The 14,472-nt window shown below is 47.5% G+C and overlaps 1 protein-coding gene and 1 pseudogene across 15 annotated transcripts in view; one reads left to right on the forward strand and one right to left on the reverse strand.

Moving 5' to 3' along the window:
• Positions 1-14,472, forward strand: part of Trerf1 (transcriptional regulating factor 1) — a 230,772-nt gene that overhangs the window by 20,197 nt on the left and 196,103 nt on the right. The gene's annotated exons all lie outside the window — the stretch shown is intronic.
• Positions 7,688-14,472, reverse strand: part of LOC116074476 — a 41,027-nt pseudogene continuing 34,242 nt past the window's right edge.

Raw genomic sequence — 14,472 nt, forward strand, 5'->3', positions numbered from 1 at the left:
AAATACTAGATTTGTTTTATATGAAGTGAAATATTGAAAAATATGTCTACCAACATGATAGAGAGCACAGAGATAATGAAAACTGGCCACAACTGTGTTGGAACAGGACGACATGAGGTGGCTCCTCTTAGTGTATTTTTGATAATAGTTACTTTGTTACCCTAGCTTTGCATAGTAGAAGCTTTGTGTGTATTTGATCTTGCTTTTTTTGGGGGGGGGTGCGGTTTCGAGACAGGGTTTCTTTGTGTAGCCCTGGCTGTCCTGGAACTCACTCTGTAGACCAGGCAGGCCTCGAACTCAGAAATCCGCCTGCCTCTGCCTCCCAAGTGCTGGGATTAAAGGCGTGCGCCAACACCGCCCGGCTGGTCTTGCACCTTTTGCATTAGACTTCACCTTGTGTTCATGATGTGAGCACTCTGGGAGATGTTGCAGTAGGCAGTCTTGCAGTAGGAGCACAGTGACCTGAGTTCGACTCCCCCGGGGCCCAGGTGAAGCTGCAAAGAGAAGGAATGGACTCCATGAAGTTGTCCTCCGACCTCTACCCTTTAGCACACCTCCTTCCCAAACCATACATACATAAAAAAACAATAAATGTTTTAAGCATTTTGTGAACTGTTTGACGTCTTAACTTTTGAATCTCTTCCTAGATGTTAACACATTGCTTTATGGGGACTAGAGATAAGAGCACTGATTACTCTTCCAGAGGACCAGAGTTCAATTCCCAGCACACCCATGACAGCTCACAACTGCCTCCAACTCCATGATCTGATACCCTCACACAGGTGTATGTGCAGGCAAAACAGCTGTGCACATGAAATAAAAATAAATTATTTAAAAAAGATACTGCTTTACATAGTTAATAATTTAGACAAATTTAAGTTTAGAGTTATTTGTTGTTATTTACTCATGTGTGTGTTTGCCTGTGTGAGTTTATGGGTATAATATGAGCATGCCTGGTGCTCTCAGAGGCCAAAAAGCCTCAGAACCCTTGGAGCTAGAGTTGCAGGCACTTGTGGGCTGCCCGATATGGGTCCTGGAACTGGAACTAGGGTCACAGGCACTTGTGGGCTGCCCGATGTGGGTCCTGGAACTGGAACTAGGGTCACAGGCACTTGTGGCCTGGCTGCCTGATGTGGGTCCTGGAACTGGAACTGGGGTCACAGGCACTTGTGGCCTGGCTGCCTGATGTGGGTCCTGGAACTGGAACTGGGGTCCTCTCCTGCTGTTAACTGCTGAGTTGTCTCTCTAGCCTCTATACATTAAGGTTTGGATATTCTTCATTTCTTTCTCAGATTAGCTTTCTTCTCTCTGGAGTTCAGGGTGTGTGTGTGTGTGTGTGTGTGTGTGTGTTTCTATGTCTGTGTCTGGTGTATGTCTCTGGTGTTTGTGTGTGTGCATTTGTGAGTCTCTCTGTGTGTGTGTGTGTGGTATGTGTGTGTATTTGTGAGTCTGTGCGTGTGTGTGTCTGGTGTGTGTGTGTCTGTTTATGTCTATTTGTGTGTGTCTATCTGTGAGTCTGTGTGTGTGTGTGTGTGTCTGTGTTGGCTTCTGTTGGTGTCACAGTTCTCTCAATATTTGCCTGAAAAATGTCACTTACACACTTTTAACATTGGGAAGCTATTTTTACTGGTCATAAAAGTCTAGCCATATTTACTTTCAGCCCTTCATGGATGAGATTCCATTTCTTCTAGCTTTCTCATTTCTGTTTTAAGAAAAGCTCTGCCTGTGTTGCGGCGGCTCTGCCGTGTTGCTGAGGCTGGCTCTGCTGTGACGCATGGCACCGATTCTCTTCTGTGTGCTCCGTGGAGTTTGGAGACGCTTCTAGGAATCATGGCATATGGTTTGGGGTCAGCTTTAGAATATTCTTGGGTTGCTCTCTTCGGATCTTGCTTTTGCTGTGTTATTTTTCTCCTTCCCGTCTCAGACATCAGTGAGTATGGGGGCCGCTTTGATGGCTGAGACACTGATTCTCTCGAGTGTTCTGTGTTTCTGTTTGACTCGTTCTCTGCTGGCCCACCTTCCTGACTAGCAGTCATCTCTTTCTCCTCTTTACTAACAAGCCCTTCCATTCAGTTCTTACCTTTAGTAACTTCCTTAATTGGGATGCTCTTTACATTTTTTAAAACATTATGCTATTTTTGTGTTTTGTTTTGTTTTTGGCTGAAATTTAAGCCTTTGTTTTTCTGAAGTTTACCCATTTTCTTTTTTAGAGTTCTGTTTGGTGAGACCAATATTTGGACCCTCTATCACATTTATCTTTATGGATTGTATTTCTCCAAAGATTTGATCCTATTCCATGACATTGCCTGGTAATTTTTGTTTGAATGCTGGACATTTTACATAGACAATTTAAAGGTTCTGGGTGGCAACTCAGTTGGGTTCAGCAAAGCCTGGTCTATTTTGGATTTGCTTTCATTTTGGGGATGCTTTTTAGGGTCCTTCTTTCTTGATAGTCTCAGATCCCTGTCTTGTTCACACGTTACCGTGACGATACCAAAATCTTAGCTTAACACTTTAGATTTAGTATATTTTTATTTTTAATGATTTATTTATTTTATATATGTGAGTACACTGTTGCTGTCTTCAGACACATCAGAAGAGGGCATCAGATCCCATTGCAGATGGTTGTGAGCCACCATGGGGTTGCTGGGAATTGAATTCAGGACCTCTGGAAGAGCAGTCGGTGCTCTTAACCGCTGAGCCATCTTTCTAGCCTAACATTTTAGATTTAGTTCTTTGTTTGAAATAGGGTCTTATGTAGCTAAGGCTGCCCTCAAATTTTTCTGTGGGCAGGGAAAAATTTGTTTTGATAGCTTCTTTCTGCTTAGACCCCTCCGTGCCAACTCTGCACACCGAGTGCCAGAGAAAGAGAGGAACTGCTCCCAGAAGAGCTGTCTGTGCGCGCGCCTTCCTTCTCTTTCAGGTCTTGGAGGCCCCCATAGCACTGAACTACAATGAATTTTTTTTTTTTTTAGATTTATTTCTTTTTATTATATGTGTGTGTGGGGGTGTATATATGTGTTTTGCCTGCTTGTATGTATGTGCATCATGTGAATGTATGCAGGTCAGAAGAGGGTGCAGTATCCTTCAGAGCTGGAGTTATGGATGGTCGCGAGCTGCCCTATGGCTCCTGGGAACGGAATCTGCATCTTTACAAGAGCAGCCAGTGCTCTTGACTGTTGAGCAGCCTCTCTAGCCCTGAACTCTAGCTAGATGTCTACCTCCATGCTTCTCATGGTTTACTTTGCTGGCTTCCCATTACCTGAGTGCTTCCTGTCCCCCACCTTCCCCTGCAGTCCCAAGGGAGGAAACAGCAGTACTGAGATGTGCCCCCTCCCACATGCTGCGCTGTAGGACTCTCTCCAGATGCCTGAGTCCTTCCATACCTTACAAAGCTACCCACATTTCACATTTCATCCCTCGATGGCTAGTGTTATACAAGCTGTATTGCAATGGCTGGAAGTGCTTTAATGTCTTTTAACTTTGATATTAGGACTATGTGCCAGGTCTTTAGAAGTTCTTTATTAGGGGACCAGCAAGATGGCTCAGCAGGTGAAGGTGCCTGCCCCTCAACAAGCCTGACAACTAGAGTTTGATCCCTGGGACCCACACAGTGGGAGCAGGCGGGGGCCGGGGGGGTGGGGGAGACTGATTCCCACACATGCATTTTGGCATCTGCACAATTATGCTCTCACATACAAACGAAATAAAAATAAATGTTAAAATTAGCCCTTCATTACGGGCTGGAGAGCTGGCTCAGTGGGTAGGAGCACTCACTATGCAAGCGTGGATCTAAGTTCAAATCTCCAGTATCCATGAGCAAAGCTGATCATGACTGGACATGACTGTAATCCCAGTGTTTGGAAGGGGAGACAGGTGGATCCCGGGAGTTCCCTGGCCACCTAGGCTCTGTGACAGACCCTGTCCTAAAGGATTAAGAGATTGACTTAACCTTGGTGGGCACCTGAAGTCTTTCTCTGGCTTCCATATGCTGCACTTGGCTGGCATGCAGACTGGCACACCCATATTGATGCAGCTCACACATACATCCTCCCTCCCCGCCTTAATAGAGTTGAAAATAGTCGTAATACTTCCTGCTTGTCAAACATCCTTTACACACTGAATACTCTAGGCTTTAAATTCTCCTAAGAGTTCTAGGGCTTCATGGTCGTTTTGAAGAGGGGCAACCGGAAGCAGGAGGGGTTAAGTTACCTGCTTAACCCTTTGGGTCTGGAGCTGACTGTGAACGATCCTCTGTCATTTGAAGCTCCGTGTTCTCATGTGACATTGCTTCCTTGCTGCCAGTTCTAGCTTATTGGAGGGCTTCCCCATTATTTCTTGGTTTCTCAATCATTCTTGCTGTCTTTCTGCAAACAGGATCTCACGCATTCCAAGCTGGCCTTGTTCCGATCTCTTTCCCTGCTTCCACAGGTGTGTGCAGCACATCTGGTTATGTGGTTCTGGGGCAAAACCCGGGTTTCACTGGCAGTGTCAGACAAGCACCCCACTAATTAATGCCACTTGCCCTCCACTAATTCCCTTATTTGGGCACCCCCCCCTCACACACACACACACACTCTACAGAGTAGATGCTAGATGGATTCAAAGGTGGAGACAACTTGGGAAAGGGGTTTCTAGAAGGTTCCAGTACAGGAGTTGTTGTTGGCATTAACCCTGACCACATTTGGCTGCCTTGTAGCTTGTCATGTGACTGCTGTGGGGCTTCTGGCATGTATTAAATGACAGGGGAATTTCTGCTTCCTCCCCTGGGTTTGACTGGCACGTGCTTGCCCGGCCCTCACCGTTGCAGTTTAGTGAGAAAGGAGAACTCCATCATTCTTTCCTCCTATCTGCTTCAGGTCAGAATAACAAGGTTGACATATAGGGCTCAACCCGGTCGGATTACCAGGCAGCCTTCAAACAGCAGGCCGGAACTGTTAAGCTTACATCTTGTGAACTGGCTGTCTCCCTGTTTCTCTCTCTGCTTACTCTAGTTCCTGGGTACCACATTCTCATGTTCTTACCTCATTCAACTTCCCTTCCCTTCCCCTCTCTCTTGCCTTTGTATTCCGTGAATTTTACAGATCTTAATTATCTCGTTTTGTTTGGTTGTGTGTGTGTGTGTGTGTGTGTGTGTGTGTGTTAGTTTGTTGTGAGATAGGGTCTTATCCCAGGCTATTCTGGAACTCACTATGTACCCGAGGATGACCTTGGTCTTCCTGTTTCTACTCATCAAGTGCTGGGATTACAGACCTGCATGACCATACCCAGCTTACTTGAAGATCCATGATCTGATAGACAGGGTGGCACATGGCTGAAGTCACTTGGGAGGTTGGAGGCAGGAGGATGACAAGTTCCAGGACTAATCTGGCTACTTAGTGAGAACTGTCTTTTGCTTTTAGTCAAAAAATGGCATTTAAAGTTTCTTATGTCTTAGAAAAATTCCTATTAGTTGTTAATGTTTTCTTTGTGTTGGCAGCACCAACCTGAAGCCTCTGTCCCTTGCTGCTTGTTGTGAGCTTGGGGCAAGAGAAGGTGGCTCACGTGGATCTGGGAGCACAGTCTGAGTGGGACCTGCTGTCGTCCTGATGGTTGTCTGGTCCCCTGGGTTGTGATGGAGGGCTTTACAGATGACGAGATAGCTTTAAGCTGTGTTTATTAAATGGTAGCAAGGGAGATAGCTGGCAGGAATAAGGGCGAGGTGGCAGGAAATTGAAGGGAGCCTGCCCTCCCTCACCTGAGGAGGAGGAAATCCAAACCCGCACATTGGCTTGAGTCTACCCCTCCCCCCTCTGCTCCCTCCCCCGCTCCCCATCCCCCTTTGCTTTTGTGTCACCATCTTCTGCTGTCCCCGCCCCTCATCCCCAACTCTGGTCTCTTGGCTGTTCCTGCGTGTTCTCCTCAGGGCCTTTGCACAGTCTGAGTGGGACCTGCTGTCGTCCCAAGGGCTGTCTGATCCCCGAAGCCTTCTCTGCTTTGCTCCTCTGCGCCTGCGCCGTTCTGATTTGCCTGGCCCTCTCTTCCCACAGGCCTTTGCTCAGGTGTGTCTGTCTCTTTCTGGAGGTGCTTACTGCATCCGCCCTTTGCCTGGGTTCCCCATCTATCCCTAACCCCTGTGTGCGAAGACGTGCTCAGATCAGCGGACACTGTCCACCTGTTTTTATTTTTTGGTACAGGATCGGGCACCGGCCTGGAATCCCCACTTGCAGGCTGCAGACCAGTCAGGCCCAGGCTTCTACCTGCCTATCTCCAGCTTCCTGGCCCTGGGTCTACAAGCCCGTGCTATTCTCTTCTCTTACCCCTCCGTGCATTTTTTAATGCAGGTTTTATGGAACAAACTAAGTCCTTTAAGCACGTTACTAAGAGCTATCCCTCAGCCTCTGCTGCCTTCTTTTCATGCTCATGATTTCATTTTCATGAGAAAGCCTATCTGCTTTCTCTCAGAACAAGAGGGTGCCAGCCTCCTCAGCAGCCAGGATACGGGCAAGTATGTCATAGGCGCTCCATACATGCATGCTGGATGTATGTCATAGGCCCTCCATACATGCATGCTGGATGCTGTGTCCTTGGGGTTTTGCTGGGGCTCCCAGCTCCTAGTCCTTTCATTACATCTTAGGATTTGGAAAATATCTGCCTGTAGGAATTTTTTTTGTTGTTGTTTAATTAAGATTTTTATCGTCGCCACTCCCTTCCCCCTTCCAGTTCATTTAAGACTGTTATGAAACAAAACTCATTATGCTTCAAAATCTGACAGAGCTAAGGCCCCAGGGAGAGGAGGAGGAGGAGGAGGCAGCTTCACGAGCTTCCACCACCACCACTTGCTTGGTCCTCTGCTTCGCCTGCACTGTTGAGGTGAGCAGGACCTCCCAGAGCTCATGGGACATCAGCCCGAGAGAGGGAGGAGCAACCATGGAGGGTTCCGCTGTCACAGTGTTCAGGGTGGCAGCAGAAAGGAAGAAAGCTGGGGGAGAGAGAAGGGGTGGGGTGGGGGGAGATGCTGGCTGGTACGCACTGTCCTTGGAGAAATGAAGTCACCGAAGAAAGGTGGTGAGCCGTCTTTCTTAGGAATGACTTGGTTTTCACCCGGAATAACGAGTGTTTGCATCCGTTGGTTCAACGGCATTTATCCTGCGCCTGATGTGTACAGATGAGTTTGTAGAGCCTATGGGCCTGGGCCTGGATGAAGTTAGGTCTCTAGCCATCGTGTAGCTGGCAGCAGAAGGGATTCTTTCAGAGGAACTGGGTGTGACCCTGTGGCTCAGAGCCAGTGTGTTGGACTTATCTTAGTCTGTGGGTTCCTGGGAAGTGGGCAGCATGCTGGGAATAATTAATGTGCGTGGAGGGGAGGCAGGCTGAGGAGGAAGTGGAGGGGCCTCCTGGATTTCTTTTCTAAACATTCCCTAAGTGAATTGATCCTTAGTGCATTGCTTTGTGTTATTTTGAGAAGACGTGATCTGATGTAGCTCAGGCTAGCCTCCAACTCACCACGTTGCAGAGGATGACTTTAGACTCCAGATCCTCTGGGATTGTACCACACCCAGCCTCTTCATTTTTCATGTGTTGAGGCAGATGCGTTCTTGACTTCAGCAGGTCCAGGCTTTTTGTTTTGTTTTGTTTTTTAGGCTGTAAGGACTGCAGCTCTTACTTCCCTCTGAATTGTGGAAGGGAGCTGGGTGATATTCTCAGATCATTGGAGGGAGCGTCTGTGGAACACAATTATTGCTGTACCCTTAATATGTGCAGTATAAGATGTGGGACTCCGATAGTGGATGCTCGAGGAGAGCGTCCACTGGAAGGCTGCACCCAGGCTCAGCATCTCATCCGCTGGTGGAGTAGCAGCACCAACATTCTCATCCCCTCTCCCGTCTTCTGCTTTTGGAACCACAGTGATTTCAGAAAAAGGCCAACTGAATGAGTGTAGTCCATTGCACAGAAGGAAATACACAGCTGCGGGACGAGGTTGCCTTACTGATCAACACAGGGGTGAGCCGTGCGTTCCTGGGTGGCTTGTTGATACCAGGAGTGCTTGGCATTGGGAGAAAACTGACACTAGCTGTGGTTTGGGGCTGGTAGCTTTCTTAGTTGATCAGAATAGAAGCCCCAAATCCTGCTTTGAGGCCCAGGGGGGATAGCTCTTAGTAACGTGCTTAAAGGACTTAGTTTGTTCCATAAAACCTGCATTAAAAAATGCACGGAGGGGTAAGAGAAGAGAATAGCACGGGGTTGCTATCATAACAGCATCTTCATAGGTTACCCGGATTCCATTTGTGATTCTGGTCCTAAGTGACACAGCAAGCCCTTACCAGCTGTCTCCCATGGCAAGCCCGTGCATGGGGGATTCTGCAACAGCAGGGTGACTTTGTACTCTAAAGTTCTGCTCCCCAAGTCAAGGAGAGAATTTGTAGGGCAAAGTGTGGAGCCTGAGGAGCAAAAGCAGGAAAGGTGAGAGGCTCGGGGCCATGTTGCAGGAGAGTGCGGAAAGGCTCTGGATCTAGAGCTGGACTGAGCTGGATATGACTCTTACTGTGGATTGGACCTGAGCATCTGTTTTACGTGTGAGTGAGTGTAGTCCAGAGATCAGCCTTGGGAGTATCCACCCTGTTGTTTGAACCTCTTACCCTTGTGCAGCTGGATGGCCAGAGAGCTGCGGGGTCTACCAACCTCCACTTCCGCAGTGTTGTGATTATAAACTTGTGCCACCACGCCCTGGTATTTCACATGGGTTCTGGGCATTGAACTCAGGAGCTCATGCTCGTGTGTCGAGCACTTGGCCAACTGAGCCATCTCCCTGGCCTGCATCTCTTGTTTTCCTTGCCATAAAATGAGGGAGTGGGCAAGGATCAGATGAATGAACAGCAAACAAGAGAGTGCTTTCTAAGCGGCCCTGGCTCTTGGTTAGTGATGTGTAAGGTTCGCAGTCGGATTGTGGGTCACAAAAGCTGCCTCTTTCTTAGCATGCTCTTTACAGCGCTTCTCCACCTGTTCAAGACGAGGATTAGGTGCTCAGTCCTTTTCTTCAGCCCAGGTATGGAGACTCCATCACTTGAGTCAGGGAGGCCAGAATCGATTAATAAACCCAGGTCCTAGCACCACGTCAGAGCTTGAAGTGGATCGGCTCATTGCTCGCTTGTGTGGTCTTTCCTCGGCTCATATAGAGATGCTCTGGGCCAGTGTGGGGAGGACACAGCCATGGCCAAGGGAACCTAGTCATCCCACACATGCTCACAAGCCGGACTGTGATACAAGCCATAAAAGAAAAGTACAAAGAGCGAGGGGAGACCACCACACCTCAGGAGGGGCACGATTCACAAAGATTCTGTATGCACCCATTTGATGGGCATACTTTGAGAAGCAGCGTCACGGCAGACGGTGGAGGATACAGGCAGCCGTGGCGTCCTGGGCTTCTGGGGAAGAGCTGTTACTTTATGAAGCAGTGTGTTCACATATTGTTTGTCTTGGCTTTTTTTTTTTTTAACTTCTGGGTATGTAACAGCCTGGAGAAGCTTGTCCACGTGCGTGGAAGAAGCTGTATACCGAGAATGCTTCTGGGACGGTGTTGTCTGTAAGAGCAAGACCCTGGGAACGGAACTGTCCCTGAGCTGGAGAATCTCAGACAGACAGTGGCTAATAGCCACAGGACGCATAGACAGCAGGCACACGGAGGGCTTGTGTGATCTTAGTCACTGTTCACTCTAAGAAACCCAGGACTATGGCTAGTTGCTGCTGCACGGGACCTTTTTATTAAAATGTAAAACTGACCTCAAACACCTCACTGAGGGACACAGATTGAGGGGTGGTGGGCAAGGTTGCACCCCTGGGCTCGTCCCTTCTGAATGAGTCCAATGAGTTCTGCAGTACGAAGCAAGCCCAGACAGGCCTACTCAGGTTTTGATGACAGAGTAGAATTTTTTTTTTTCATTGCTTTGGAAACTTTTTTTTTTTAACCCAAATTACAAAATGTTACCCATCGGAGTAATGATACGAGCGAGGTATGTGTATATGCATTTAATTTTTTTTATTACAATGAATGCATTCTTGATAACCACAAACGCAGATAGGATATGGGAAACTGTGGCTGTGTCTGATGTCTATCTCTTCCTGCCCATGCAAGGTGGTGCTGGGACAGCTCAGCTCGAAGGAAGGGGTGTGCTTGCACCCAGGTGTGAGATTCCTTGTTGCAGATGTGGCCGAGCCAGGAGGCCCTCTTGATGTGGACTCAGAGTCAGCAGGCAGAGCTGGTTCGGAAATGAGTAAGAAGGGGCACTTGCTGCTTGTAGATTCTGGCTCATATTTGCATAGTGAAACTGGCCTCCACTTTTACTTTTCTCGTTTGATGAGCCCCAAGACATTCTAAGTTAACTGTGCAAGGACAGAGGGGTAGGTAGTTTGTTTTTTGTTTTTTTGCTTTTTTTTTTTTTTTAGGACATATCTAACTTTGAGAGAGAAGTCGGGGATGAACAGGAAGAATCCAGATAGGATTTTCTGGTCTGAGCATCCAAAGTGGTGCTTGGGTCAGGCTGCTGTCATAGGACCCACCAGAGGGCATGACAGCCAATGAGCAGCCAACGTACTGGTGCCAGTGTTGAAAGGGAAGGCATTTGGAGGAAGCAAGATGTTCAGAGGAGAGGGATAGATCAGAAGAGAAGAGGGCGGAGCTGCAGGAGATGGCTCAAGCCTGGTGGGCTGCATTTGAATCCCAACCCAACATAGAAAGGTGGTTGTGGTTGCAATATTGTGCACCTGCGATCCCAGTACTCCTGCTGTGAGATGGAAAGCAGAGGCAGGGGGATTGCTTCACAGCAGCTAGCCTGTACTAAGTGGCAAGACCAGAAAAAGTAGAGATACTAACTTGAGATGGCGGCAAGAACAGGCCCCAGAAAGTTGTGCCCTGAACTTCATGTGTGCATGTGTGCATGTTTGTGCTGCACTCACAGGTCACATCTGTCCTTCTACACACAAAGACTATGAATGGGGGGTGGGCAAGCCAGGTCACATATGAGCCCGAGGGAGGGGTATGCCTCACATGACGGTCGGGTGTGTGGCTGAGGGAGCGCTGTTGATGTTCTTTTTGTTGTTAATATTATTATGTGTGTTTACTTTGTATGTGTGGATGCTCATGTGATGTATGCCATGACAGATGTGTATGGAGACCAGAAGAAAATTTACAGGAGTCAGTTCTTCCCTTTCGTTACCTGTAGCCTGGGGATTGAACTCAGGGCCTCAGGCTTAGCTGCAAGCACCTTTACTTACGAAGGAGTCTCGCCCCCCCAGCCCGTTTTTTCTGGTCTAGAAGGTAAAGCTAAGTTTGAAAGTAGGTGCCGGGCAGTGGTGGTGCACGCCTTTAATTCCAGCACTTGGGAAGCAGAGGCAGGCGGATTTCTGAGTTCAAGGCCAGCCTGGTCTACAGAGTGAGTTCCAGGACAGCCAGGGCTACACAGAGAAACCCTGTCTCGAAAAACCAAAAAAAAGAAAAAAAAAAGTAGGAAGTAGGAAGCTGTAGAGGACAGTTGATTTACTATAAATCAGGGCTTTTCAAACCACAGTTTGTAATCACCCAGTAGGTGGTATAATCAGGCTAGTGATCAAAATCAGTAATTAAAAGAAATGAACTGGAACAGAAAAAAAAAAATAGAAGAGGAAAACCATTGAGTAGACCAGATTTACATGTCTCAGCATTGCCCCTAGACAGTATTTCTTTACTTTTAAATGTGTGTGTTTAGGTAGCTGTGTGCTGGGTAATGACATAAGGGAATATTGTCCTAAATTTTTATTACTTATGTATATGAGTGTTTGTTTACATGTGTGTAGATGCATGACATGCGTGCAGTGCCCTGAGAGGCCAGAAGAAGGTGTCACATCTCTTGAAGCTTAAGTTGTGAGTTGGGCTGGAAAGATGGCTCAGTGGTTAAGAGCACCAACTGCTCTTCCAAAAGCCCTGAGTTCAAATCCCAGCAACCACATGGTGGCTCACAACCATCCACAATGAGATCTGATGCCCTCTTCTGGTGTGTCTGAAGTGTACTAACGCATAACAATAAATAAATCTTAAAAAAAAAAAAAGTTGTGAGCCACCATGTGGGTGCTGGGAACTGAACCTGGTCCTGTGTAAGAACAGCCAAGTCCTGTGTTCTTACCTGTCAAGCCATCTCGCCCAAGGAACATCTCTGGGTGGGAGCAAGGATTGAGAACCTTGGAAAGTTATTACTACTATACCCTACCACTTAGTGACCATCTGCTCTTTATTGAGCCAATGGCTGGGCTCCGTCTATACATTTTATCATTTAAATTTTATAATAAGTCACCAGGCATAGTGGTATACACATATAATCCCAGAATTTGCATAGTTCTGAGGCAGGAGGATAGATTGAGACTAATCCTCACTACACAAGGAGACTCTATCCCTGCCCCCTCCCCGCCAAAAAAAGCCTTAAAACAACTCTTTGGAACAAATATTGTTCTCATCTTGGAGATGGGACAAGTTTAAGGTTTTTTTTAAAAAGTCTAACGATTTTCCTGGAGTCTGAGAGCATGTGAGAGACCAATAGTTTGTTCATGGCTTTGGAGAAATTGCTCAGGGGTAACAGTGCTTTGCCTACAAGCCTGACAACAGGAGTTTGGTCCCCACCACCTACATAAAATGACTAGCTGTGGTGGTCAACTTGTGAAGTCCCAGTGTTCCTACTGAGAGATGGGAGGCAGAGGCAGAGGAATTACTGGAAGCTCTCAAGACCAACTGGCCTGGAGTACGAAACACAGCAGCAGAGGTGAGGGAGACTCTGGCCCAACAAGGTGGAAAGAGAGAACAGGTAGAGAAAGTTGTTCCTTGTCTTCCACATGTGTGCTGTGGCATGTATAGTTTCCCCTAAGATAATAACTGTAATAATGACTTTAAAAGCATGTTCATACAAAACCTACCAGGGAGAAGGGTTGATGGAGTTACTGCACAGGGCCCGGGCTACCAGGGAGAAGGGTTGATGGAGTTACTGCACAGGGCCCGGGCTACCAGGAAAAGGGCTGGAAAGTGGGAAGGACTGGAGTGGAGGTGAGCGGCCCTGCCAGGGACTTGGAGATATGCCTTCTTGTATCCCTGTGAGAGATTTGACCAGGTCACTGTAGCCTCTCATGACATAGCCTAGAGCTTGACCAGTGCAGACTGGAAGGTCAGTCCCGACCCTCATATGACTTAGATTCTCCATTGGAATGTGACTTAATAGAATAGGTTTAGATTTGTTTACAAGTGAGCTTTTCTTTTAAGAAGTCCTTGACTTCTCCGTAGCAAATATGCACTTATTTCATGATTTAAAGAAGTTATTAAAAATAAAATGTTCTTTTGATTATCTATAATGAATTCATCTTGTGGTTTGTAGCATTTTTTAAAAAGTCATTAAAAAGAAAACAATACTGCAAAGCAACAAAACTTTGATGTAGACTTCTTCCTGGCAGGCATTCGAGGGACAGCTGGGAGCTGGTGCTCCTCCTCCTGTGTGGGCGGGCGAAGCTCGGGCTGTCCACGCAGGCGATTGGTGGGCGTCAATGGGCTGCAGCTTCTTATCTGCTTCCTGGCCCATCCTCCCTGTGCGGCGCAGGGGCGGTGGCTGGGGGCCTCTTTCTGCACTGCAGAGGGAAATTGTATTTCAAGGTGGGAAGGATCTTAGGGGCCTTCCACTCTCTTGACTATGAACCTGAAGAGGTCACGTGACTTGGCTCTTTTTTTTTTTTTTTTTTTTTTTCCTGCAGCCTAAACCTGGGACCTGCTTTCACGTGGGTTAAAGTGTGCTTCTTTGTCAAGAGATGTGGGAAACGGTTGTTGGGGAACAAGGAAGTGCCCCCTTTTTTTTGCGGTAGCCCAGGCCAGCCTCAAGCACTCTACGTGGTCAAGGATGAATTTGAACTCGAGTCCTTATACCTCCACACGAAGGTGCTACCACGCCCAACTTTTTAGAGGTGCTGGTGTTGAACCTAGGGCTTTATGTGTGCCAGGCAAACTCCCTGCCAGCTGAGCCACATCCCCAGTGCCGAAGTGTTATGTTTAATTCTAATTTCATAAGGCTCTTCAAAGCAAAGTTAAGGTTTATAGAGGGGTTTAGATAAATTACCCCCGGTTGGAAAGTTCAGGGCCCTGGATTCTGGCTTTAAAGTGAACTGGGTGATTTGGGGTGAGTGTCTAGCCTAGCTTGTGGAGGATAGATTAATTGTCCCTTAGTATTGCTTAGTCAACCCCAGTGAGGGAGTGCCCTGCAGAGCATCACCTCAGCCCTGTGTCCGTTTAGAATCAATAGCCTGCTGCCCGTTGAGGAGCAGCCCTTCTATGCTCTGTAGAACTTTTGGCCACGGATGCGGAGATTCTCCATCCTGCTGGGAGCCGGGCATCAGGGAAGTGAACATCTGGTTGCTATATGAGCACAGGAAAGACACCTCTTCCCTTCTAGACCCTCGAGTTCAGGAGACTGTGGAGGATCTGCACACATTCAT

This window comes from Mastomys coucha, unplaced genomic scaffold (genome assembly GCF_008632895.1).
Source record: "Mastomys coucha isolate ucsf_1 unplaced genomic scaffold, UCSF_Mcou_1 pScaffold3, whole genome shotgun sequence".
NCBI classification, from domain to species: domain Eukaryota; kingdom Metazoa; phylum Chordata; class Mammalia; order Rodentia; family Muridae; genus Mastomys; species Mastomys coucha.